The following is a 22,883-nucleotide window of genomic DNA, read 5'->3' as shown; positions in this document are numbered from 1 at the left end:
AGCTTCTTACTGCTTCTACCTTTACCCTTCATTTTATTCTCAACGTAGACTGATCTGTTAAAAGTAAAAGCCAACGTTGTCAATCCCTTCAAGGTCACCTTGAGGCCTTTCTAATTCCTGTTTCATGGTATATGACAAAGAGACGGTTTTCCAACCAAGAGAATCAGCACGCAAAGGGAGGCAACCAGCATAAGAGAACCTGTATGTCCTCAAGAGACTGACGGGAACAAAGGAAAATGAGAAAACCAAGTTATAAAACTGTGACTCTGCCAATAGCTTCAGAGTCACTGGGCCTCCCTGAGACACAGCAGTCACTAGCTTCGCTCACCACAGTAGCTGTGGGGCAGCCCCTGGAAAGCCGAGGATGCGGACCTGTGGAGATGCACTGTAGTGACCCCTGCCTTACCGTCCTGAGGCAGAAGTGCAATGAGAGGTGTGATACCGGAAGGAGCTGACCAGGGGAAAGGCAGCACCCTCCTCTGCAGGTGTGACACCGGATGAGCCCCACCCACCCGGGGAAGCTCTCAAAGGAGCAGAGTTGGGGACTAACACCTGTGTGACAGGCCTGGTGAGACAGACAAGGTTACTGATTCAACCTTCGTGACAACTCAAGCTGGGATCACTGTGGCCTTCTCCCTTATTGTTCAGATGAAGAAACTGTAAAAAGCAGTAAGTAGTTTTCTAAGATCCCAAAGCCGTAACCATGAAAATGGGACTCAGATCAGGGAGTCTACTTTCAGAGATTACACATAAATGTGTGCGCACAGACACACTCACACGCGCACATTATACAAACAACAGAGGTTGCACATGATATGTTTTACACACACACACACCCCTGCGTATAGACATATAAGTATGTATTTTACATAAATAAATGGATGGCAGGTCCACAGTGAAATTATTTCTCTCCTATAGTCAGCATCTGGGAAACGGGTTTTCGGAAGAAACCGCACACTCCTATTTACACAAAGGCCACACGCTAGAAAGGCCTCATCTCTCAGTTCCGCAGGCGTTCCCCACAGTTTTGTCATTCTAGGTTTTGATTTTTGCTGTGACTGACACATTACTAAGCCAGGTGGTGGTGGCGCACACCTTTAAACCCAGCACTCTAGAGGCAGAGACAGGTCAGCCTGGCCTACAGAGCGAGTTCCAGAACAACCAGGGCAGTCACAAAGAAAAACCCTGTCTCAATAAACAAACAAACAAACAAACAAATAAATAACATTACTTATTTTAAATAATGCACTTTTAAAATGTGTATGTTTTGCCTGCATGCATCTCTGTGTACAATGTACATGCCTGCGCCCATGAAGACCAGAAGAAAACATCACAGACTGGAATTTCAGATGGTTACAAGCCACCATGCAGGTGCTGAGAATTAAATCAGGTTCTCTACAAGAGGAGATAGTGCTCTTAGCCGCTGAGCTAGCTCCAGCTCAAATGTCCGGAAACTGACATTTATTTTATAATCATAAAATTCAAATAGCCATTTCTACATTCAGATAGCAAAATAAATGTGAATAAAACTGAAAAACTTAGTGACAGCTCAAATTTTGAAATTAGGCCAGTCTCTCCAAAATCATCTTAAAAGCATTCACTTGTATTGTTTCAAGGTACACGATTTCTATAAGGATTGGAACGCAACCTCCATATACAAAAGGGTCTGCAAGGAAAGGTTTTAACCAGGCTTAAGATTTCTTCCTACGCTTTACACACACAGACATCAATCAAAAGAGACTGCTGTGCTTTCTCATTTAGAACAAAACCACCATCTTGGCCACCTAGCTTTAACCACTCAACATCTGGAGTCTCATCTGGTCTTCTGTTAGTGGCTCCAGGTTATACACAGAAATGGTCCTCGCTACCTCGACCTCTCCCAGCACACTCAGTGCAATCTGAATTTCTGTTTCTAACAAACGTTCAATTGTGTCTCAACTACATGAAAATCAAGTGGCAGTGTGGATGTATTAAGCATTCATTAGGAAAGAGTGAAGAGAGGAAAAATGGAAGCCATAAAGGCATCTTTTAGAAGCAGCTGGCGTGTGTCTTTGGCAGTCCTTTACTTTTCCAGCCAGCTACTTTGTGGGTGCTCTGCCTCCCGGTCAACTGTGACGTCAACAGCCTCAGCCACACTCTGAGACCACCGTGATCTGAACGGCTGTGCCCCCCTGACTATGAAGACTGAAGCCTCTGAAATCATAAGCCAAATGGTTCCTCTCTTAAATGCCTTCTATCTGAAGCCTCAGAACTGGGCTGCAGCAGGGCTGAGAGACTGGGAATGACTGAGACCATCCACCACAGAGCCGAGTGCCTGGAATCAACCTGATCAGCGCTGGTTGCAGTGTGGGTCAGAGAAGCCTTTTACACAGCCGGCAGTTGTTACTCCAGAGCCAGAGAGCAGATCCAAGAGAATCCAGGCAATAGAGACAGCTCGGGTCTTAACAGGACATCCCCACCTTCCATGGCTCAGGGGACTCTGCAGACAGCAGGAAGAGCCTGAGGGAGGGTGAGAGATGTGGAACACCATCTTCAGGCACGTTGCGAGTGCTGTCCTCTGGAACTCACAGCAGTTGTGATTACCTGTCCAAGCCTACACAGTTGGCTCCCTCGATACTCCATGACAGAGGGCAGGGTGGTTCCCAGTCCCTACCCTCCTCCTCCAGGACCTACAGGCAGTTAATGGTTGACGGAGGACATCGGATGGCAGTGGGGTGCTCATGCTCCCTTAAGTAAACCTGAGCTTATGTAAGCCATCTTCCTGAGCGCACTGGTCACCAAATGAGCAGAAGTCAGCAAATACACAGAGAAGGGAGGAGAACCAGTGTGGGTGGGAGGGGGACAGGGGAAGGCCATGAAGGGAACCAAAATATATTAATAAATACACTCATGAAAACATCACAACAAAACCAATTATCATGTATAATTAACATAAACTGATAAAAATTAGAACAAAAATTATTTTAATAGAATTTCACAAATATAGAGGGAAACTGAGTATTTAATAGCTTTTTTGTTCAAATTAAAATTTTAGACTTTGGACTTCAAACTCAAGAAACATCTCTCCAAATATTTAAGCTTTCATGCTTTGGTTAACAATAGGAGAAAATACAATCTGAAGACTACTACAGAAATCCTGGCAATCTTTTGGTTACTGTTTCCATGGAAACTTCGGGATGAAGAAAACATAACATGGAATGTGTTCTTAAAACCACCTTATCTCGTTTTATCCTATCAGTTAACTAGCACGGTACGTGGCAGGGACGGAAATCAAGCGCCAGAGCAGTCACAGCTCATTCGACAAATATTTGTTGATTATATGCTGCAGGCCAAGCACCGAGCTTAGAGATAGGGTTACTCTGGCTAAACAAATAGTCCCTGCCCTCGCACAGACTAGTCTGGTACTGAGACTTTAATTCGTCAGTGACACAACAGGAAGACAACGTAAGGCACATACAATTTAAACTTTTCAGTAGCCACGTTAAGAAGAAGCAGATGGTATCCATTACAATATGTAACAATGCTTTAATCCAGTAAAATCGAAAGTATCAGTTACCATGTAATCAACATGTAAAAAGAATACTGAACTGGATTAATATTCACTTCATGCTAGGATTCTGGAATTCAATGTTTATTTAAATTTTTACAGATTTATCTAATGTGTATCAATGTTTTGGCTGCCTGCATGTATGGGCACCATGTGAGTGCCTGTTGGATACCCTGACACTGGGGTTATGGATGGTTGTGAGCCACCATATGGGTGCTCGGAATTGAACCTAGTCCTCTGCAAGAGCAACACACGCTCTACAGTGCTGAGCCACCGCTCTAGCACCACACTGCTTATTTCTGTGCTTATGTCACATTCCAACTTGGACTAGCTACAGTCCAAACACGGATAATCCTCTATGGCTCTGCTACTGTCCTGGACAGAACACACAGAGGGGAAGACACCGTGCACAGGAGAGAGAAGTCCCTTCTTTTAATAAACTCAAAACTGACCACCAGATTAACCACTTAGGACAAGTGAAACACGTGTGCACAGAAACAGATGTACACTGTAGAACTGGTAAGCAACAGGAAGCCTTGAGCACTGCCACGAAGAGATGCCAGGCTGCCTGGTGATGAGGTGTGTCCAGGGCTCTCGTTCAGTCTCATATGCCAGAAGACCAGAGTAAAACTCGACATAAGACAGGCTTGGCTGATTCGGGCAACTCTGCTTCCTCTGAGTTGGGTGCGTGCAGTGAGCGGAGAGTGGCTGCTGCTCTGGTAGCTTCGGGAATGCAGAGCCACAGCCCTTGCTCAGCTTCCGTGATGTTGTCAACACCTCAGAATCATAGCTTCCTGACTCTACTCGGGTCATGGAGACAACTTAAAGCAACCTCTGCAGCCAGGAACACGAGAAGCTTTAAGGGGCCAGATGCAGGCTACTTCCAAAGCAGGGCACCATGACGACCTTCCCAGGAGCACAAATAGCAAAGGACAGACTACAAAGATGGAAATCAAGGACTGGGGCTGGAGGTTCTACTTCAGTCTCTTCTCATTCCCAAGCATCACTCGAAACACCGGGCACACTCTACTGGACCACACTGGGCTTTCCTGTAGCAGCCCAGCAATTCCCCGCACAGCAAATGTGTAAGATCTGCTATTTCTGACATACATCAGTATGTCTTCCCTCTAGCTGCTCAGGAGTGCCCCATGACAATATGCTCCCTACAGATACACAACTGGACTGTTTCTATTTTTGGTGATTATGAACAAGAGCTTCCATGAACCTATATTTTCCTTCCCTTGGGTGAGTACTCAAAAGTGGAAGGGTGGAGTCACAGGAGATACACTTAGTTTCCTAAGCAATAGCAAGACCTGTCTTCAGAGTCTTTGTAATGTTTTTGTATTTCCAAGAAGGACTAAGCTTTGGTTGCTTCATATTCTAGGCCAATATTTGCTGTCGTCAGTCTTTTAAAGGTTAGCCACTGTATCACAGGTGGGCAATAGATATTTTGATTATTTTTGAGTTGAATGTTTGTTAAGACCATATGACATAAGCATAAATTATATAAGATATAAAGCAAAAAGAGAAATTATGTTATAACTTAAAAAAATTCTTTAAAACCTTTAAACATTGTGCTCATTATTTTATGTATATGGTTGTTTGCCTGCATGTGTGTCTCTCCACCTGGTGAGTGCTGTTGCCTGACTGCAGAGGCCTGAAGAGGGCATCAGATTCCCTGCAATTGGAGTGACAGAGGGCTGTGAGCTGCCAAGCGGGTGCTGGGAAACAAACCTAGGTCCTCTGGAAGAATAGCCAGTGCTTTTAACCATGGAGGCATCGCTCCAGCTATGCTATAACTTTTTTTCAATTCTTTTTTTTATTCATTTTACAGATCAACCACAATTTTCCCTCCTCCCCCAACCTTAATAATTTAATAATTTTTAAGTCATGTGACTGAGACTATACTTCCAGTAGGTACCTCATTAAAAAGTTATGTTGCCGAATATTATCATGGTTACTCGGGAACTGACATTAGAATATCTTATTTCTCTCTCTACTACTTAAACCACCAACAATTTTTGGCTTGCTTCGTCCATAACTTAGACCTGTGACATGAACTGAGAGCTGGACGGTGAGCAGGACACTGTGAATCTCTTTTTTCTACACTGAAAGAACTGACACTTTCTTCAACACAACTCTCTTAGAATTGAGGCTAATAATTTTAATCAAGTTCTAGGAAAATGAGGCTAACAACACCTGATGTCAACCTGAAAATTAAAAAGCACTTTGGAACAACCACATATTCTGAACAAAGCAGCAGAGTGTCCTAAAACTAAGAGAGAATCACTGCGGAACACATTATGACCATGCTCAATAGGGCCTTACATAACCAGTGTCATTACTGAACCCAGTGGGTGACTGTCCAAATTAATAAAGTGCCATCTGCCCGATAACAAAGAAATAGTGGCAACAGCAGGTTACTCAAACCTGGACCTCTCTTTTCACACAGCTACCAATACTACATGCCAAGGGGCAGCTCGCCCCTCAATAGAAAGATTTAGCTTTTCTTCTACACAAACGCCAATGATTGAATGCACAGTTTTAAGACATGACTGCTGACTAGCCTAACGGCATTATACCATAGAACAATAAAGTTTAATTCAGTTAAAAAAGAAAACTATTGCACTTACTGTACTCCCTCCATTTGAAAGCAGAAACCCAACTTTAACACAAACATTTTATTAGTATACCACTTTGCAAATAGCCAATTTGTCTTTTCCACGTTTTCTGAAATTTTTTTTTCTAAAAACAAACAAACAAAACCTCAGACACAATTACCACCTATTTTCTGAGCTACTTCCAACACATCTTGCTGCCTGGTGCAAATGCTTCTTAGTTTAAGAGCACACAGGCCAATCCTATACACTATACGATCAGCAAGACCAACTGTTTCCTCATGTGGGGTCTCTCTTTTTCTGCCTAACAGCTGGGCAACAGTTTGGCCCACATGCCACAGCCAAAGGCTATGCAGAAAGCTCCAGAGCACAAGCTTAGGTAGCTTCTGGGAAGCGGGACACACCAGGGAAGTGGACAGGCACAGGCTTAGTGGGAGTTTCACACCATAAAAAGCACACAAATCTCAGTCATATAATGTCACTGAACACAGAAAGACTGTTTAAGAACTAAGAATGGGAACAAGAACACAGTGTGAGCAGACAGGTTCTTCCTCTCCACTGCCTGTCTATACTGCATCTGCAACACAAGCCTCCCTAGTTTCTTTTGAAAAATCACCTATGAAGATCCGTTGCCCAATGTTTTATTGTTGGATTACTTCATGAAGAAAGAAAAAGAGAGAGAGAAAAAAATTTTTACTGCTCCACAAACTAACTGGGATGGGAGGGAGAGAGGGAGGGAGGAAGGGAGAGAGGGAAGGAGAAGGGAGGACAGGCCTCAAGAGAACCTCTCGGCTAAGATGCTGGTGGGCCTGTTGCTTGTTACTATGCTGTCATTTTCTACTGGATTGGTGAGGGAGTCTTTTCTGAAAATTCCACATAAAACACAGTACTACGCAGGTACACATCTCATCAAAGTGTTGCAAGCCAGGCTCGATGAACTGAAAACAGCTATTGCCGACAGCCTCAGACACAAAGAAACAACTGCTCTCCTTCCCCATTCACCCTCCCAAGCACCATTTCAAAATTAGGCAATGAGCTAACATAGAACATAAAGAAGGTAACAGGAGACAAGAGAGAACTCACATTCACTTGCCATTTTCATAAAACTTTTCACTTTTTCCTCCCTCTCTTTTTAAAAATATTGTTTGGGAAGCTGGGCAGTGGTGGCGCATGCCTTTCATCTCAGCGCTATGGAGGGAGAGGCAGGCAGATCTCTGAGTTCCAGACCAACCTGGTCTACAAAGCAAATTCCCAGACATTTGAGCCAGGTGGTGGGACATACAAACATCTTTAATCCTAGAGATCCCAGGCAGATCTCTGAGATGGAGGTCAGCCTGGCCTACACTGAGAACACCTACCTAGAAAAATAAAGCAAATCAAGGGAGGGAAGGAGGAAAGAAAGAAGAGAGGAGGAGGAAGAGGGAGAGGGAGAGAAAGAGAAGAAAAGTTAGCTGGGCAGTGGTGGCACATGCCTTTGATCCCAGCACTCAAGGGGCAGAGGCAGGCATATTTGAGTTCAAGGCCAACCTGATTTACAGAGTGAGTTCCAGGACAGCCAGGGCTGCTACAAAGAAAAACCCTGTCTCAGGGTGAAAAAAAAATTGAGGTAAGGTCTCAAGTAGCCCTGGTTGACCTTAAAGTCTTAAAGACTGGCCTTGAACTCCTGACCCTCCTGCCTCCATCTCTCCAACGCTGGGGCTACAGGATGTGCCATCATATCCAGTCAGGCTGATGGATCTGAACTAAACAACTTTTAGTTCAGTTTAGTTGAGTTTCTTCTGGGAAATCATCTTGTTCTGAGTTAAAGAATACAAACGGTAGGGTCCTTTTCACTAGCTAGCAATGTCCTTTCCAGCAAGGAGGAAGACAGAGTTATGAGTCTACAAAAACCTTCACTTCTCACATAACCAGTACAGTGCAGAGGAAGGCAGCTCGTGGAAAGCAGCTCTGGTTTCTAAACACAGGCAGCCCCTTTACCTTGTGCAAACTACAGGCTGTCTCCCCAGCTGTTTCAACCCCAGTCCTCTGGCGCGGAGTACTGACCTCCCAGGATGCCTTTGACAGCTAGCTGGCAAAATGCAGAGCTTCTAGCTGACTAACAGCAATTTTAGAGAAATCATGGAAATGGTAATTACTAATATGATTAATACCAGCAATCAGATATCTCCATCTATAGATATGTCTATAGAACACTGAAAATACCCAAACCTTCTACAGTGAGACTTGTACATATCTGAAAATAATTTACCCCCTCCAGATCTACATATTCTGATTGAATTTGGCAGAAAGACTACCTTCTATTAGTTACAAAATGGTTGCAGTCGACAATGTTACAACCAAAAGACATTCTGAGTGTCCATGACAGCATGCATGCTGAAGAGGTACGCTGTGCAAGCTCAGTGAGCGCTGTATAACACATTGTGCTGTGTAACAGTACCAAACAAGCAAATCTTTAGGTAGGCACAATTTGTACTATAATATTCTCTAATAATCTGGCATTTTCTCCCATGAATGCTCTATTTTCTTCTGAGTTATCATACAGATAATTAAAATCAATTTTTATGTATTGTGTTCAGTGTTCCTTAGCCTTTTCTGAGAGAGTCTCACTACACAGTTCAGGCTGGCCTTAGCTTTGGTGATCATCTGACCACAGCAGGTGTGTGCAATGGCCTTTGCCTTCAGCATTTCCTTTAAAAAGAAGGAAGCATCTCTGTGCAGTGGTATGCACCTATAGTCCCAGCACCTGGGAAGCTAAGGCAGATGGATCCCAAGTGTGAGGCTAGCTTGAGCTACACCGAGTCAAGGCAGTATGTGTAATATATGGCAAGACCTTGCCTCAAAATATCAAAAAAGAGCTGTGGACATAGCACTGTAGTGCCTAGGGTGCCCAAGATCGCTGGGTTTAATTCTCAGTACTAGTCCCCCCACACACCCAAAAAAGTTCAAACAGTCATCCTTGTCTGTATCCGACAAAGAAAATCTCTACATGGTAACACCTGCATGCTATAAAGAGATAAACGCTGTTTTTTTTTTTAAAAAAGCTATGTAATTTAGTTGTGATCAAGAATCTAAAAGGTTTCCAAGTGAAATTTCAAAAGGACACGTAATTTTTAAAAAATGTTGAGCTAATTTAAATTGAGGTATGAGATAATACATCTTAAAACATTTACACATATAGAGATGTACACACAAGATATCATACACCAAACAAGCCTGCTGGACCCCCTAACAGTGGTCACCTGTGGGAAGTAAGTGGCTGGGGCCCAGAAGGGAGAATGAACTCTTAAATACCTGTTTGTGCACATCAGCTTCTCATGTAATATACTGCCCAGGGGCAAAGGAGTGTGCACAAAAAGAAATAAAATGTAAACCGGCTGAACTTGGCCCTTACATACATGGTTAAAATTAAAGACAAACCAGACAGACAGGTCCATATCAAAAGAAAAGAAAAAGAGAGTTTCCCAGAATGCTGATAATGTGGAGAGCCCCAGCCCAGGTTACTTTATCAGTGATTCAGCCCTTTGGCTTAACAATGAATACAGAAAACTAAGTTGCAAGTGTTACATTCACTGGCCAAGTTATTTCACTTCATACGCAAAACTGGGAGAAATACGGCCAGCTCGCTGCTAATACGAACCTTTTTATAGGAGAAAAATTTTTACTGGGTCTATTCAGAATGATGGAGGCATCTAGAACCAACGTGTTTCTAAGACTCATTCAGTGCACAGCTCTAACCACCAGCATGGGTACAAAGTCATCTTTTTCTTGTATTTACTTCTGCCCCTGTTGCTTGGGGAAATCTACTGTCACCTCCTTTGTTTCTAAAACTGCACCAGGACGTCAGTCATGGATGAGTCATGGACCACACTCTAATTCCTCCTTCCCAAAGACAGCAGAGCACAAAAGTTTTACACACCAATTTTGAGACAGTCTGCAGTTTCCAATGCAGCGACAGAGATGAGCTGTAAACAGCGAGAAACTTCAAAACAAACTGCAAATTCAAGGACTGACAACATGGCTTCCTTGTTCCCCTAATAACTGGCGGGGTTTTGTTTTTCTTCATTCATAAGAGAAGAAGATAAATACAGCTGAGATGCTGACAACACAAACTCCCACCCCCATGAGAAAGCTAAATTCTTCAAGACCGACTTCCCCAAATGCCTGGCTTCTTTTCCTGTCTTCCTACTTTTGCTCTTGTGTGGGGAAAAACCTCTAGGAGAGGGTGTGCAAGGGGAAGAGGATATGGCCAGGGCTGGGTTGGCTCAGTGGTAGAGCACTTGCCTAGGATGCACAAGGCCCTATGTTGGCTTCCACACACTACTCTCTGTGGCAGAACTGATTACAAGGTTCCCTGGTGAAAAAGACAATCAGCAGGAAATGGGGAGAGCACTATAGACTCCAGCCACTAGGAACAGATGGCCCAGATCTAACACACCACCTTTTTATCCATGTGACATTTATCATTAGCCCTCCATAAATGCAATTATCTGTTTATGTGTCTAATAAACAGCACACGGCTGCCCCCACCTCACCCCCAGTGTGTAAATTATATAAAGGGACCCTTGATTCACTCTGCCACATTCTCACCACAGACTGGAACATACTACATATTCAATAAATATCCAGTAACAGAATGGGGAAAATGCCATTATAGTAGCAGGGAAAATATAATCAGATAAGTAGCTGCCTTAGGACTTGCATAATCATGAAATTGATTTCCACATAAGATTGCTCTTTACTCACAGTTCCTAACCTTTATCTCAGCCCCGCAAGGCTATCTGCATTTAGGGTCATTGTGCTACATCCCAAGTAAGGACTGAACTACCCAATGGTCTGTTTTGCTTCCTCCTGCACAAGTTTCACTCAGGATCAAACCACAAAAAAGCAACTTGAAGCATGCTGTCAAATTTGGAAGCTAAAGTCATACCGAGGAACTCGATCACAGGCACATATTCGATAACAGGAGCAGTTAACCTATAAACATCACTAGACAGTTGGCCGTAATGTTTAGGAGTCCTCTGGTTTTGGAACTGAAGGGTTTTCTTGATTGTGCAGCTCCCGCCCCTCAACAAAGAGACATCTTTTTGCTGCAAATGGAGGTTACCACAAAGAACTACAACTGGTCAAAACGCAGAGACTAGGTGGCTGTGGAGTGCTCATCCATAATGGGACATATGTGACACAACTCGTACATCCAAGGCTCAGGGAACATGGCGGAAGAGGGGCAGGAAGCGTCTAGGAACCAGAGAACCAGGAGGGCTACGGTGAATGTCTTCTGGACATGATGAGGATGCTGCACCCATGAACTCTCTCAACAGCCACGGCTACCTGCTCAAGACCTGCACAGATCTCACCAGTCAGCTTGCAGTGTGGGTGAGGAAAGGAGTCGCAAAGGCCTCACCCCAACGGGAACAGCTTCAGGCAGTCACAGCTGCTGGGGGAGGGAAAGGCAGTTTTCTAAAGAGATGAGCCCCTTGGTAGGCTGTGCAGACTTCAGGGGTCAACCTTGTACACGGGTGCCTGTGGGCAACACTGACTGGACTCACAGAGGTTACACCACTGTGGTCGTCATCATCATGATAGAAAAGGACATGAATTTGAGAAGGAGATGTAGGGAAGGGGCTTCAGGAGGAGTCATGAGGACAGAAGGGTTTATCTAATGAAATTCTCAACAAATTTTTCTCCTGAGCTCAATCTCTAGAACCCACAAGTCAGAGGGGGAGTAACTCAACTCCTACAGGTTGTCCTGTAACTTCCACGTGCATCACACACTCACACATTTAAAAACAGAGTGCTCTGACTTGACCATCTGTATTTATCATCCCTTTTATAGCGATAACAAAATGCTTGAAGTAGGCTACCTTTAAAAAAATGAATAAAAGAGGTTTGCCTATTTCAGAGTCACAGTTAGTTCTGGAAAGTCAAGGTCATGACTCTAATGAGGATCTCAAAAAAAAAAAAAAAATGGCAGGAACAACTGAAAGAGGGCAAGACCAGCTCACAAGAAGGCAGAAATGCTGCTCAAGGACCAGGCTCGAGTTTTTATGACAATGTGATGTCGTAGAAAACCCACTCCAAAGCTGAGGAGACAGCTCAGTCTATAAAGTGTATGCCTTGCCAAGGACCTGAGCTTGATCCCCAGAACCTACAAAATAATGCTGGGTATGATGGCATGCACTAGTAATCCCAGCACTTTGGAAACTGAGACAGGAGGATTCCTGGGGCTAGCTGGTCAGCTAGTCTGACCTAGTGAGCCCCACAAGGTAATGAAATACCTTGACTCAGAGGTTGATGGTATTCTTGAGAATGAGAGTCGAGGTTGTCCTCTAGCCTTCATGTGTGGGTTCCCAAACACATAAGTACTCATGAATGTGTATACATGTACATGTACACACACACACACACACAGAGAGAGAGAGAGAGAGAGAGAGAGAGATAGGTATATATATATATATATATATATATATATATATAGAGAGAGAGAGAGAGAGAGAGAGAGGCGCAACTTACAGCAATCCCTTTGTCTCCAATTGACCTCGTGAGCACCCACTAGGCCCCATCTCCTAAAAGCTTCACCACCTCTAAGTACCACCTAATTAGGTATCAAGCTCTCAACTCACAAACCTTTGAATGACACACAACACCATCCTTATGTATTCTCCAACGTATATTCATAGTTAAAAAAATAAAAATAAATCTTTTCTATAGTCTCCGTACTGTGGTGCTGATACTATCAACATGACAGGTCTAGAACAAGCTAGGAAATGAGCTTCCAGCATAAGCACAGATGAGGGGTTATCTGCTGTCTTGCTTTTCTATTGCTGTGAGGAGACATCATGACTAAGGAACTTATAAAAGAAAGCATTTAATTGGGAGTTTGCTTACCATTTCAGAGGGTTAGTCCATTATCATTACAGCAGGAAACAAAGCATCAGACATGGCGCCAGAGTAGCAGCTGAGAGCTCACATCTGATTCAAAAGTTGCAGAGACACACAGACAGGCAGACTGAACGACTACTGGGCCTGTTGTAGACTTTTGAACTGAGAGAGAGAGAAAGCCTTACCTACTCTATCAAGGCTACATCTCCACCAACAAGGCCACACCTTCTCCATCAAGGCAAACTCCTCCCAATCTGCCCCAAACAATTCCACCAACTAGGGACCAAGCATTTGAACATACGAGCCTCTAGGCTCAGTCAAACCACCATGTCTAGTCTAGGCTTTTTCTCTAAACACGTCTGGGAGGCATCTCTAAACTAGGTGCGTGGAGATGAGAAGACACACCCTACGAACAGGAGCACTGCAGTGTGGGCCTAAACTGAACAACAGAAAGAGAAAGGGGCTGAGCATGAGCATTCAGCTCAATCTGCCTCCTGACTATGGAGGCAACAGAACCACCACCTCACGCTCCTGCTGCCATGACGGAAGACACCCACACCCTAGGATTATGGGCCAAAAGACATTTGCTGCTGCTCTCATGCCGCTGCTTCTGTCAGCAGACCTTATGGCAACAGTCAAGTAACTAAGGCACCTACCATTTAAAAAAAAAAATTATGTTTGCAAAATAAACCTTGGAAGGTCTTTCATGCTATTATATTTCCTCAAAGATACAAAGTCATTCAAACATGATACGATACCTGGAAAAAGACTAAGCAATGATTCAGAAAAAAACATTGTACCCATTTTTAATAAAATCTGAAATCAGTCTAAGTATATTAAAGATCCCATCTATAATGAAAGTACCAAGTCTAAAATTAGAGAAATGAATGGAGTCAATACATACTTCATATGAGACCTGCTCAGGATAATTTGAAATCAACTAAACAGTGCTCAGAAATGTAAATGCTACCAAAGACATTAAATGCCCAGCAACAGGGATACAGGACATAGCACTGACTCCCCCATAACTAGCTGGTCCTCACTAATTTTGTTTTAGTTTCAGTTAAACCTAGACATTTGTTCCCATATAAAAAAAAAAGAGGACAGAGAAATTTATAATAATGGTATACTGTGATGTGTGGTTTTGGAGCTATGTCCTAGCCCAGTCCCTGCCATCAACCACCCCCATTCCAAGTTAAAGCTATTCTATGTATTTTAGAACTTCCGTTATTTCTAGGGCCAAGGTCTAAGAGACATGGGTAAAATAGTTTAGACCTTAATCTTACATCATATACAAAAATTGACTCCAAATCCATTAAAGACTTCAGTGTAACGACCTGATCCTATACAACTCTCAGAAGAAAAACACAGGGTAAAAGCTTCATGAAAAATGTGACCTCACCTATATAAATATACACATACATGACCTCAAAAGTACAACTAAAGATTGACCAATGGAATAACATCAAGCTTAAAATCTTCTGCAGCCCCAAGGACACAGCCAGTAGTGTGAAAAGGCAATCTATGGAATGGGTGACAGTATTTGTAAACCAGACCTGGCAAGGGGATAATATCCAAAATGAGTAAGGAGCTCCAATTACTCAAAAGAGGAAAGAACGAGGAAGCACTTTTCTACAGTGATATACATGAGGCCACCAAAAGTAGGAAGATGTACAACCTCACTTATTGTCATGGAAATGAGATCAAGACAGCAAGCTGCTACCTTACACCCATTAAGACGGCCATCACCAACAGACAGAAAGCAGCAAATGCAGCTGCTGCGGCTGCAGAGGAATGGGATCTACAGCACTGGTGGGATGTACAGTGGCACAACTGTTTGGGATCTCTGTGTTCTGTCTCCTGCCTTCCTGGGAGCCACCTGGGGGGCTCTGCTTTGCAATGCCGTTTATTAAATCTGGATTTATTAATTAGGTTTGATTTGACTTATTGCATTGGCAGCAGAGGAACCCAGCAATGGGGGATCTAATACTTATCATCAACTACTGTAGAAAATAGGAGGTTCTTCAAAATATTAAAAATAGAACTGACACTTCATCTATCAATGCCATTTCTGGGTATATGATATTTGTGATTTATGCTCATAGGAGTGTCATGCAAAACACCTAAGAGGTGAAAGAAGCCCAAATTCCTATGCACATAAATGGCTCAACAAAATGTCATATATTCTATATTGGAAGATTTTCTGTCATTAAAAAAAGGGAGGAAATTCTGTCACATGCTATAACACAAATGAACCCTGAGGTCATCATGCTAGGCAAAACAATCTCTTTGGAAACATTCCCCATCTCCCAAATGAGATACCTAAAGTTGTCAAAGGCATTGAAACAGAAAGTAAATAATGTGTCCAGGGGCTGGGAGAGGGGGTGGAAAGTTGTACACGGAAATAGTTTCTACCAGCAACAACAAAAAACTTTCAGAGATCTGGTTCCTAATACATTAAGCACGATAAATATACTTACAAATGATTAGGGGGAAAAAACGGAGCAATGTGGAGGTTTTTGCTAAATTTGCACTAATTTTGCCAGCATTCCTTTCAGTAAATCATTGAAGATTTGTTTGTTTTGTGTGTGTTTTTTGAGACAGGGTTTCTTTTGTGTAGCCCTGGCTGTCCTGGAACTTGCTCTGTTAGACCAGGTTAGCCTTGAACTCATAGAGATCTGCCTGCCTCTGCCTCTTCAACTTAGCACTTAAAATTACTATGTTATTCAAATATTAATTAAATTATTCAAATAACAAAGAACAAAAAAAGTAAAATCTCTGTAGTAGTTTGTGATAGCAATTAATGCATTTCATGAGACACCATACAAACTTCAATTTACAAAAGACTTTAAGAACTTGTGCTACTGGGAGCAGTAATGGGGAGACATGGGGTCAGTGGAGCTGACTGCTTTACGATCAGTCTTAGAGCATTTTTACAGACTGGTGTGGAAAAGGAACAAGGAAAATGAGCAGAATTAAACCATGAAGCCCTCCCAAAAGAGATTTAAAAGGATGGTACTGAGGACCAGCTCAGAGCCAGCCTTCAGCAGACCTGAGACTTCAGCAGGGAAGCTGGGAAGGGGAAAAACAAACCTGAGAGAGATCATAGCAGGCCACCTCAAATAGCGCTCAGCTTGCTGCGGAGTACAGCAGACCTAGGGAGTGGGTTAGAGGGTGGACTAATTCATGAGTGACAAAGAGAAAACCCTCACTACCACTAACCACGCACAGAAGAGCAGGCCCCGCCCACCTTCCTAGCCCCATCCCCTGCCACTCCTGTTCCTTTTCTCTCAGACTGACACCCACCTCCAACTGCTTCCTCTAGGAAGAGTTATCTTTCTAAGGCCAACAATCCACATATCCCTTCAAGTAAACTTACAGAGGGAAGGCTTCTGCAGAAAACAAGGCTAGTGTCCCTCAATCACATCACCAGAAGATAACACCTTACACAGCACTGTCCCCCAGAAGTACGTGAGCCTATTTTGTCAGCTCAAGAGCTCCAATACCCACACTTTGAAAAAAACAACAGGCAACGGCATTTAGTATTTTATCTCATTCAGTATATACAAAATGTTGCCATTCCAAGATGTAATTATTGAGATTTTTATGGGGTTTGGATTTTACCCCACTGTATTTCTCAGCACAGAGCAGCCACGTTTCAAAGCTCCAGGGCCAAATATGGCTAGTTACTCCAGTTCTGAGAGCACAACCCTGCACTACTTCTTCAGAGCACGTCCTGGCTTGGAATTGTGTGATGATGTCTCTCTTCTTTGATGGATTCTGTCTCGGATCTATGTCAGAACACTCTGCAGATACGCAACAAACTACGGGCAATGAGGGGCAAGGGCAGCTGAGAGAATTCCCAGAACTGAGAATAGGCAGCGCAGGGCCGAAGACAAGCTGGAGAGGGGCAAAGGTGCCAGTGACAGCCGTGCCAGATGCTTAAGCTCGGGCCAAGGATCAGACCATGAAGACAGCAAGCCTAGCAGATATGACTGCCACAGGGAGGGGCAGATGGGAGAGGAGCAGACAGACAGGCAACCTGTCTCTTTGAGGAGGGAGGGAGCTGCGGGGCAGGACTGAGAAAGGACAGGTGGGTGATTGTGGACACAATGGGACACAGGTTGAATGGGATATGAGTTTCTAACAGGGAAAACACCAAGGTACCAAATGACTGTTAAACCACAGTGGAGCTGAAGGGCCAAGGAACTAGAAGCCAAGGGTATCTCTTTGCCCGGCTTTCAATGATTTCTTCTCCTCCACTGAAGGTCTAGGATTCTAATTGCTCCAAAGGTAGAAAGGAATTTTTTTGTTTTGCAGCTCAGCACCAACCACATGGCATAAGCTTAGAGATCTGGCAGACAGAATTAAATTAATAACTGAAGTTTAAATATTGAAATCATGCAGAGGAAAAATGGCAGTGCTGAGAACACTTAAAGATGACTTAAGTGACATGTCCACATGATTTGTCCCATGGTGACTTCAATAATTTAACTGATAAGGATTCTGATGAAGAATTAAATTTAAATTTAATTGAAATTAAATCCAAAATCCTGATGGGGGGGTGTGAATATTTCTCAGTTTTACTAACAGCCAACACAAAATCTTTATTATTGTGAAATGCAAACCCAAGATTACGGCCCTCGATATCCGATTATAAACTTTCCACCTCCACTTTAGGGAACCTTGTTATTTAAAAGAATGCCCCCTCCATCCCTCCTCAGATATTCTCTCTCTATTTAGCTCTAGCTGTCCTGGAACGCAGCATTTGTGTCTACTTCTCACTTCTCCTACCCAGATTAACACTAAAAAAAATTTCCACGAACAAATTTTCTCCTCTGAAGGCGATGGCCTGCTGAGGTAACCCTTTAAAGTGCCCAGGCTGGGGGACTAGAAGCATGTAATACTTTATCTTCTCTGGACACATTTCTGTCTACACCCCAACTACCCCAGCACGATGTCAGAGGCTCTGCCCTGGAGCTCTCCTCGGTCAGTAACCTATGGACAGAGTTATATACCCTGTGTGTCACGCAGTCAGGACTGAACTATGACACACGGGTCATCTCCACTGCTGGGGAACTCCCCACACCCCAGCGCCACGGCAGTGGACCGTGAAAGTGAGTAATTACAGTGTCCCGCACAGACACAGCTGGCTCAGGACGGCATCCACTCTCGCTTTCGCTTCTGTTCTCCCTCTGACCAGACGGGGAGGAAGACAGACCGAGGCTGGTGGACCTTTCACCCATGTACGCATACATTGAAATTCTTCTTACATACCTGGGGAAATCACAGCCAACAAAACAGAGGAGACCTTTGCTCTAGAACGCATACACTCTCACAGACAGGAACTACAATACTTAGCCTTTTTCCAGTCACACAAACTGGGCTGGGGGAGTCACTATGAAGTGGGGTACTAGAAGAATAACTTCTCATTCAGCTCACAGCTCTCATCTTTTGGACCAAAGCACCCAAAAGTTTACTCAACCTCAGATATTCCTGCTGTTTCTGCTTCCTAAGGAAAAGAAACCTGACAGGAAAATAAAGGAGATTTGTTTTGTGAAACTTCTGGGTCCCTTAACAGTCAAGTTTAGACCTGGAGAACTCCACAATTACAATCCAGTGTGTACACGCATGCGTGCATGATGTGTGCGCGCGCATGTGGGCATGAGTGAAAGTATATGTGCACACGTGCGAGCATGTGGGCAGAGTGTGTGCACACATGTGAGCGTGTACATGAGTGTGTGTATGCATGCATGTGTACATGAGTGTGTATGTGTGCACATGCGCACAAATGTATGTATTAGTGAGGGTGCGTGTATGTGTGTGTGTGTGTAATTTTCTCAGCCAGCACCACCTTTTACATGAGCCTATGCAATAAGACCTCAGACTCGTCTTCCACCTTTCTTGCCTATAGGAAGGCAGATCTGGAAGGAAATGTAGCTCAGGAAGCAGGGGTGAAATGTTACACAGTTCTGCACAGTAAGAAGGATTTGGGTTGGCAGATGGAAAATGGGAGAGAGATGATCAGAAAGCAGAGAAAGAGAAGGAATCAGAGCCCACAGGCTGTGAGAACTTGGATTTCTCTTTTGATGATGACCAAAATTAGTTTGGCAGGGTAGGAGTGGCAGGACAGGGTCTCGCTATGTAGCTCTGGCTGGACTGGAACTTGATATGCAAACCAGGCTGGTCTTAAACTCTCAGAGATCAGTCTGCCCCTGCCTCCATGTGCTGGGGTTTTATAATTTTTAAAGGCAGGATTTCACTTTGCACCCATAGGTTGGCCTCAAACCCATGGAAATTTCTTTGAGTCAGAGTCTCTGGAATATGGATGTGTGTCCCCATGCCCAGCTCCAAAATGCACTTCAGACCCCTGCCACTCCAAGTTAACGCCTCCGCCATCACTGCTCTATAAAGCCCACCTCCCCTTCTCCTAAACTAGAGCTCACACAGCGCTCACTGCACACCCAAAAAGACTCTTTGCCTTTCTCTCAATGTCTATCCAACTTACACAGGTTGACATGTCAATCATCCCAGAGGTACCCCACAAGCTGGATCTTCCTTCCACTTCCCTTCCTCTCACTCCACCATCAGGCGTGGTAAACTGTTCCTTCTCAAGCCTCTAACATTCCAGTATCTCACTAATACTGTCGTCACCAAAGGAACAACTAATATTTATTCAGCACTTGGACTGCACCACAGGCTGTGTCAAGGGCATTACATGCGTAATTTCACTTGATCCTCGAACCTTACTAAGCAGGTACTGTGACTACTTCCTTCATGTTAGGGAATCAAAACTCAGATGGAATAGTAATTCTAAAGTCAACTGAAAGAACCTGACCCTCTTTGCCTCAGTCCACACCCATGTCCCAAATCAAAAAAAAAAAAAAAAAAAAAAAAAAAAAAAAAAAAAAAAAAAAAAGACAGGAATCACAGGGTGTAGTGGCACAAATCCCAGCACTGGGGAGGCAGAGGCAGGCACACAGATCTCCGTGAGTTCGAGACCAGTCTGGTCTACATAGTGAGTTCCGAGACGGAGCTACACAGTGAACCCTATCTCAAGAACAAAAACCAAAAATAAACAAAAAAGAACATCTAGTCACTCGCCTAGAAGCCCAGACCTCCAGAACACCACACCAGCTCCTGCACAAACTGACAACCAGCCCTGGCTAACTTCTTACCGAGCACCGAGCTCTAGTCTAAGCCATAGCCACAGTTGTTTTTATTCTTTCAAGCTTCCAAATCCTACCAGACAAAAACGCTAAAGAGCAAAGAGGCTGCCCTGGGTTTGTGATTATCTGCACAGGGACTACAGTAGAGCCCCCCCCCCCCATTCTGTCTCTCACCTCTCATCTGGACCCCACCATCCTCCAGCCCACTGCAGTTATCTTTATGGAATGCAAATCTTACCACAGCATTTCCCTGCTTGAAATTAACACCTCGCTATCACTGACTGGATGAGGTCCAAATGTCTTAATGTGTTCTACACAATCCCTTCTTTTTTTTTATCATTTCATCAAATATCTAAGTGTCCACTGTAAAAAGTGCCATGAACCCTAAGATGAACAACAAACCAGCCCTGACCATTACTTCAACCCCAAACATTAGGCCCTTTAGATCAGCCATGCACACGGCAGTTGATGTCACATTCTATAGACAAGCATTTAGGATGTTCCTGGAGATAGCCCATACCAATTTGAAGATTGCCTAGGATTTCTCTGACACTTTCTAGGCAGATATATTTTCAAGTTCCCACATCATTTTGTTCAAAATTCTCTGAGATAGCCGGGTGGTGGTGGCACATGCCTTTAATCCCAGCACTCGGGAGGCAGAGGTAAGCGATATCTTATGAGTTCGAGGTCAGCCTGGTCTACAGGAGCTAGTTCCAGGACAGGCTGTAAAGCTACAGAGAAACCCTGTCTCGAAAACAAAAACAAAAAGATCCAACTAATTCCTGGCATGCTGTAAGACACTAGGTGGATAAATGTATATACAACGAAAGGGTTCAAACTTGAAGATTAGAGAAACAAAGTACAGAATTAGAATTGAACAGTGGACTGAATTAAAAGCAATGTGAGTCTAGTGTTGCTCTGACTTGGCCTACATTTGACCCCTATGGGAAAACTCACGTGGAATTTGGACAGGCTGAAATGGCAAAACCTTGTTAGTTCTGGCTCAACAACGATCAGACAGCCAAATAGGACACTAGATTCCCCCTTCCTTCTTTACCTGCCAAAGTCCTTTTGTCCAAAGGTATGGGGGAGGGTGTTCAAATCTATCAAAGCAAACAGAATTGACCTACTGAGATCCAACTTCATCTGTGCTGTGTCACTGTACAGGCTAGAGAAAAAGCAAAATGTGTCCTGGGAAGGAGGCCAATTTCTAAGTACTGTGACTACAAGAATGTGACATTCTTAAAGTGAAGGCAGTTTGGATAAACTGGAGCTCACAGATTCCTCCAACTGTCCTTGCCATTGGTTTCTGTGGTTTTTTGTTTTTGTTTTTTAAAGAAAAATTGGCGGGGTGTGGGGACGCATGTCTTTCTAATCCCACAGCCCCCAGGAGGCAGAGGGAGGCGGATCTCTGGGAGTTCCAGGCCAGCCAGGGCTACACTGTGAGAAAAGAAAAATTGATTCGATAGAGCCATGCGGAAGTGCCCCTAGGCTTCTGGCAAACACACAATCTTAAATGTAAACGGGAATACTATACCACTCCATTTAAAAGTCCTTGTGTGAAACGTGGCAGAAAGCTTCGAAAAGCTAGCGATGTTTCCCAAACGGTGCTTCGTGCGCAAATGCTTTCAAACCGAGATGCATTTGGAAATGATCCTCCCCTTCCCCCCAAACATGTCAAATCTGTCTCTAGCCTGAAGGGAAAGGTGAGAATTCTCCCGCAACAGGCTGGGGCGGGGAGGAAGATCTCCGTTCATCCCTTCCAGGGAACAAAACCAGAGGGCAGCTAGCTAGCGCTGCTCTGGCTCCCGACAACGTGCAGACGCGAAGTGCAAGAACTCGTTCCCGAAGCTCCCGGTCTTAAACAGCGAGTGCCGCGCAGACCCGCACCGCGGCGCCCGGAGCTGGCACCCGCACCGGGCCCGGCCGGACTGCACGCGGCCCCCGGCCGGTTCCCCAGGGGGCTCCCCCTATCCCGACGCCACACCCCATCCCCGCCCGCACCTGAGGCGAAGAAACTCACTCCGGGAAAGCGGCCGGCTCCCCGGGGGAGCGCTGACGAGGACGCCGCCCGGCTCCGCTCCGCCGGGACGCGCCGCCGCCGATTTCTTGGCGAGAAGCAAAGTCCGGCCAAGACTTCACTTCTCAACCGCCCCTGCTGCCTTTCCCCTCGGGGGCGAGCGCAGGGGCCAACCCGACACGCACCTGAGCCAATCAGTGGCGGGGAAAGGCGGGACTAAGGGCGGGCTCTGAGCATATTGGCCAATCAAGGAGCTCGAGGGGCCGGGCCGGTTCTGCCCATCACTCCCGAGTTAGAGTGAGCGCGCTCCGCCCTCCGCCATCGCTCCCGGCCGGATTCTCCCTTTAGACACAGAGAAGACGCTCGGGAAGTGTCTGCGTGCACCCCGGAGCGCCGCGCCGGGCGTGGGACAGCTGAAGGGAGGGGAGGGCTGCGGGAGCAGGCTGAGGGCGAACAGGTGGCGCGGGGCGGCTGACGTGTAGGTGTGTGCGAGAGGACGGCTGGGGTGGGGCGAGGAGCCAGCCCGGCCGGAGTCAGGTGGGAGCTGGGAGGACACACCTGAGGGGAAGAGAAGGGCGGTTCCTTGGGATCAAAGGAAAAAAGGAACCGCGGGTCAGCCCTGGGTGAGCGTGAGTTCCTGAGGAAGGAGG

General features: G+C 44.8%; 1 protein-coding gene across 7 annotated transcripts in view; it reads right to left on the bottom strand.

The window, feature by feature from the left end:
* Positions 1 to 22,374, bottom strand: part of Lnx2 (ligand of numb-protein X 2) — a 61,047-nt gene extending 38,673 nt beyond the window's left edge. The window contains exon 1 of one of the 7 annotated variants that reach the window (XM_038344757.1): positions 22,237 to 22,374. The gene's annotated coding sequence lies outside the window, so the exon portion shown is untranslated. Of the gene's footprint in view, positions 1 to 16,137; positions 16,200 to 19,552; positions 19,694 to 22,217 lie in introns of those variants that run through there. The other 6 variants (XM_038344756.1, XM_038344759.1, XM_038344758.1 and 3 more) reach the window with 6 other exon arrangements.
* Between the last annotated feature and the right edge of the window lie 509 nt (positions 22,375 to 22,883).

Source organism: Arvicola amphibius, chromosome 10, assembly GCF_903992535.2.
Source record: "Arvicola amphibius chromosome 10, mArvAmp1.2, whole genome shotgun sequence".
Lineage (NCBI taxonomy): Eukaryota > Metazoa > Chordata > Mammalia > Rodentia > Cricetidae > Arvicola > Arvicola amphibius.
This window is presented reverse-complemented; position numbering and strand designations above follow the sequence as displayed.